The sequence below is a fragment of the Aotus nancymaae genome, unplaced genomic scaffold, assembly GCF_030222135.1.
Source record: "Aotus nancymaae isolate 86718 unplaced genomic scaffold, 86718_ANA_hifiasm-v0.15.2.pri h1tg000088l, whole genome shotgun sequence".
In the NCBI taxonomy this organism is placed as follows: Eukaryota; Metazoa; Chordata; class Mammalia; order Primates; family Aotidae; genus Aotus; species Aotus nancymaae.
This window is the reverse complement of record NW_026988503.1, coordinates 16,713,885-16,719,912: the sequence shown is the minus strand read 5'-3', so window position 1 is coordinate 16,719,912 and position 6,028 is coordinate 16,713,885.

Genomic DNA, 6,028 nt, shown 5'->3' with positions numbered 1-6,028 from the left:
TGTCTCAATTTAGCCAAGTCCCTAGAGGAACATGTGAAATAAAACATAAAGCCATTTCCAGGATGTGGGAAATTCTTTTTAGAAAAACGAACTCAGTTATTATTGAACAAGTAAATGACATAAAAATAAGAGGTATCTATATTTCAATAAATTACAAAAGACTTAGCAACCAACATTGTTTGGCTCCTGATTCAAACACTTGAGAAAATTAGGAGAATTTGATTATGTTTTAGGTACAAGGTGATATTAAGAAATTATTGTTGATTTTATGTGATATAATGATATTGTGATTATCTTAAAATGTTAGAGATCCACTCTAAAATATTTATGGGTAAAATGATATGACATCTGGGATTTGCTTTATTATATACCTGTTAAAGCCAGAAGGGAACTGATGAAACTAGATTGGCAAAATGTTAATAGTGGTTGAATGGGGAGATTTACAATATCGGTATTCCTACTTTTGTGTATGTATGAAGAAGAAAAGGAAAAGAAAGTGAAGATAACTTCTGGTGCTTCTTCCTTCTTCCCATTTCTTCATCGTGAATGGTATGTGACTACGGGGCTTACAGTGTAGCCACCATCAGGTGACAATAAGGCAAACATGAGCAAGGGAATAAAAATAATGTAAGAATGGTAGACAAATACAAAGGAAAATGCTGAGCTGCTACTCCAAATCCTCACCTACTGTGGATGCCTTTTTGCATGAGACGCCTCAGTCTCTACATATGTACGCCACTGTGAGTGGAATTTCTTCTCACTGCAGACTAACACCGTGGTTACTAATACAGTTTGACTCAATTACCACCAGTGATTTGGGGCTCTTCACATCCCCTAGGTAAACTTAGCGGGAATGACTGGTACTAACGAAAAATAGGGTTGCTGCTTCACAATAAAGTCCCAGAATCAACAGACTCAAAAGAAGTTTGGATTTCCTTTTGCCATGCCAGAGAGAAAATACTGGAAGGTCATATTAAAGATTTTACCTTTTGTCAGTTATTTCTGGGTAGTTTATTAGAGCTTGGAACTAATGAGGCCATGAATACCTTTTTGGCCATTTCAGTGGCCAAAAAGATAAATCAATGGTTTTGTTGTAGTTTAGTCACACATCATTGATTAGGGCACAGAGGTGTTGAGTGGTATCCTGTAATCCCAGAGTAAACTTATATTTGGATCACTTCTAAGTGCATGGTTCAGTGAATCAATTCCAATATCTTCATATATATTAAACTGAACTTGTTGACTAAATCTGTCCTTCAAAACCTAATCTGGTAGAAAATTTCATTTATTTCACAAAATTTGAATTGGCACTTACTTTCTTGCTACTTATATCAATACACTAGAAGAACAGAAACAGTTCCCTCTATTAGGTTCACAAAATGACTAACAAAAAGGCATCATATTAAACAAACCCTCTGCTACCCAATTTTCCACCCAGAGGGGCGACATGGGAAGTTATTAGGACTTTACTGATTTCTTTCATGTCCAAAGTTTGTTCTTGTTTTCATGATTCTATTGACCTCTGGATTTTACAAGTATACAAGTGACTTACCACTGTGCAAACAACTGTGCATTAGCCATAACTTACAGAAGTTCTGCATGGGAACCTGGAGGAAACTTATCATAAAGGGACAGATATAATTTAAAATTTGGTAGTAAAGAGTGAGTACAGGAACTGAATTTATATAAACTGAAATAAAGAAGTTTTAAGAAGGACTGAGTCTTGTTTTTGAGTATTAAAAAGATTGTACATAAGTAATAGAAAACAATTATTCTCGGCCAGGCGCAGTGGCTCACACCTGTTGTCCCAGCACTTTGGGAGGCCGAGATGGGCGGATCACGAGATCAGGAGTTCAAGACCAGCCTGACCAACATGGGGAAACCCCATCGTTACCTAAAATACAAAAATTAGGCAGGCACGGTGGTGGGCACCTGTAATCCCAATTACTCAGGAGGCTGAGGTAGGAGAATTGCTTGAGCCCAGGAGGTGGGGGTCACAGTGAGCTGAGATCACACCATTGCACTCCAGCCTGGGTGATGGAGTGAGACTCCATCTCAAAAAAAAGAAAGAAAGAAAACAATTATTCTCAGTCCCATGTGGCAGACAGAAATTACAGCAGAGAGAATATAAACCAGACATTAGAAGAACTCTAAGGATTGTAAAACATGGGTCTATATTTCCACATTATTATAAAGTTAGTTTTTAGAAAACAAAATAGAGTTATTAGTTATTTTCAAATAACTCTAATTCAGACTAAAAACAGGATGACTCAACTCAATTTCGTAAAACAAATATTCACATCAACTCTTTGCAGGAATAGAGTGACAAGTGAGACGCATCTCTGCCCTCTGAGAGTTACAATGTTGGAAGGATGGTGAGCAGAATTAGCCAAATAAAAAATAACTGCAAAATAAAGTGTAACTGCCAGGCGTGGTAGCTCACACCTGAAATCACAGCACTTTGAGAGGCTGAGGCGGGAGGATCACTTGAGGCCAGTCTGGCTGACATAGTGAAACCCAGTCTTTACTAAAAATACAAAAATTAGCCAGACATGCTGGCTCATGCCTGTAGTCCCAGCCACCTGGGAGGCTGAGGCAGAAGAATCGCTTGAACCCAGGAGGTGGAAGTTGCAGTGAGCTGACATCGTGCCACTGCACTCCAGCCTGGACAACAGAGTAAGATTCTGTCTCTCAGAAATAAAAATAAAATAAAATAAAATAAAATATATAAAGTTTAACTGACAAATATCAAAGCAAAATCCTATATTTCTCCAAGTCATGTAAAGGTAATGTATCAGGCTATGTTATTAGTAGCAAAAACTGTGATTCAGATGTGTCAGCCCTTAGAACTATGTTTGCTCCTCAAAGTGAAGCTTCACCTTGGCTGAATGACCAGAAGAGTCACTACAGAAAATTAAAAGAAGCTGCCATTTGGCTATGGTGTGCAGCTGTATCATCTAGCACTGTTGGTAGCCAAGGCTGAGCATTACTGACTTTCTTATCTCACATTTGAGGAAGTATGTAAGGAGAAGGGAGGTTTCAAGTTAGCAAAGCTTGCAAAAAGCAGAAAACTTACTTAGAGAATATTTCAATTTCATAAATTCTAATTCAGAATAGGCACAAATAAATTTTCATTTTAAAATTTCTACAGTATGAGCATGTATTTGTATCTCTGGTAATTGATAGCATGACCATATAAAAACACCATAAGTAAAACCTGATGAAGAAGCTGAATAGCAAAGGAAGAATTGTTTTAAAACTAGCTCTCTGAATATTGCTATGCTTTGGGCACTTTGTAAATGCATTCAGATTCATTACTAAAATGTTTATTAAAATCAGATATCCTCTTAGAAATGGTATTGACTTAAAACACACTTAGCCTACCTGATTCTCACGTGTATGTGTTAAATAAACTTTCTGGAACAAGATACAAAGAAACTCTTTCCACATTTCCTAGTGACCCTCTAACACTGTTAGGACCATGGCATCTGATAAAACAGCTTTCTTCAAAAGTCAAAGTGTTAAAACTAATTTTCAATCAAATATAACCTGGTTGATAGTCATTCAACATTCATCATTAAGAAAATGTTGAAACTGCCGTAGAAAAATTGATAATGGTATGACAAAAACAAGCTATAGAAAAACACAAATGTCAAATGAAAACTTAAAAATATGTTATCAAAGAAATACAAATTAAATGTTTCCTATCATATTTTTAAAATATTTTAAATTCTAATGATTAGCATTGAGGATTGTGGTATTTAAAAGAACACTTGCAAACAGCTGGTATAAGTGGAACTTCTACAATATTTATGGAAAGTAAATAGTGATTCAAATCATAAGCCTTTAAAAAGGCTTATAACTACAATCAAGTTTTTCAGTCTTTAAGAGTTTATCCTAAGGAATTAAAAGCTTGGAGAAAAACCTAGATTCAATGATGTGCATTATTAATAATAGTGAAAAGTTAGTTACATTGGGCTCCTTGGAGAAGGTAACCATGAGAACCTTTGCTTAGTATCACATTTGTCTGCACTGCAATGACTACACAGAAACAGCAACACATATGCTGCTTGATGTTTCTCAGCTTATATAATTCATAGTGGAGGGTCATTTATTCTAAGAAAATGTCTGGCAATTTGCGAGAAATGTGTTAGGAATGAAGGTGGGACAGTGGGTTCTATAATACCTAGAAAACTCTATGGGTTAGTCAGCTTGGGCTGCCATAACAAAATACCATAGACTGGGTGGCTTTTAACTACAGAAACTTACTTTGTGACAGTTGTGGAAGCTAAAGGTGAGGTTGCCAGCATGGTCAGGTTCCAATGAGGGCCCTCTTTCCTGGCTTAAATGGCCACCTTTGAGCCATAGCGTCACATTCAGAGAGCGGGGGCACAGGGAGAGCGAGCGAGCTCTCTGGTGTCTCTTCTTTTAAGTGCACTAATCTCATCATGAGGGTCCCACCATCATGACCTCACCTAAACCTGATTATCTCCCAAAGACCCCGTCTCCAAATTCCAACGCATTGGAGGTTAGGGTTTCAACATACGAATTTGAAACAATTCAGTCCATAGTGCTATATTTAAAAAATAATGTTTCTGGCCAGGCGTGGTGGCTCACGCCTAAAATTCCAGCACTTTGGGAGGCCAAGGCGGGTGGATCACAAGGTCAGGAGTTCAAGATCAGCCTGGCCAACATGGTGAAACCCCATCTCTACTAAAAATACAATAATTAGCTGGGCATGATGGTGCCTGTCTATAATCCCAGCTACTTGGGAGGCTGAGGCAGAAGAAATGCTTAAGCCCGGGAGGTGGAGGTTGCAGTGAGCTGAGAACGCGCCACTGCAATCCAGCCTGGTCAACAGAGTGAGACTCTGTCTAAAATAATAATAATAATAATGTTTCTATGTCAACTTAACTATATAATAATACTAATAAATAAAAACCATACTAAATTTAACTCACATACATAAGCTAAAACTCTAGCACTCTACTGTAATACTTTAAAAATAAAAAAGTTACTGAAAAAATTTCTGTTTGGTATGACAGGATTAGAAAATCATGGTTTTGCGATACCTAGTAAATGGTTGCTGAAACCATAGCATGGAACACTGTTGGGAGAACAGGATATTCCTGCAGTGCCCTAGGATCACCTCTAAGATTATTTATCAATTCCAAAGACTAAAATGTACCTTTACAACATGGTGATCTGGCAGTTGCCATCTAAACTTAGTATCACCAGTAATAGGACGACCTGACGTGTCACCTGATAACATATGAAGTCATAATATTACTTATCTTGAGAATGAAATTAAACATTCTTGAAAAATAGGTTAAACCTGAATTTAATCAAGTCTAGACCTAAATACATGAAATAAAGATGATAGAAAAACAGGTTGAACAACATCATGGGAAACAGGAGATGGGACATACCATATAAGAAAACTGGCTCAACCTCTTCTAATAGTCAATGTCTTGAAAAAATATTTGGGTAGATAATTTTTCTTTTTTTCCTTCCTTTTTCCTTTTTCTAGAGGCAGAGTCTCATTCTGTTTCCCAGGCTGGAGTACAGTGATGTGATCACGGCTCACTGCAGCCTCAAACTTCTGGGCACAAATGAGTCTCGTCCCTCAGCCTCCCAAACCACTGGGATTAAAGGCATAAGCCACCATGCCCAGCCAGTGGAGGACTGTTCTAGATTAAAAGAGAAAAAAGGGTGATCAAACTTAATAATCAAATTCCATACATTCAAATATACATCTGTAAAAGGAATTTGGAGACAAGAAGAAGAATTTGACTATAGACTGGATATAAAATAATATGAAATTATTGGCAAGTTTCTTGAGCATAATAACATTGTGATTAAGTAAAATATTCTTATTCTTAGAAGTTTTATAGTGGTATATTTAGGAGTGAAGTTTCATATGCCTGCAAATGACTTTCAAATATTTCAGTATAAAAATTATTTTATGCATGTATATATATATACAGAAATATTTAAACATTTGCCAAGATGTCAATTTTTGAAGTTA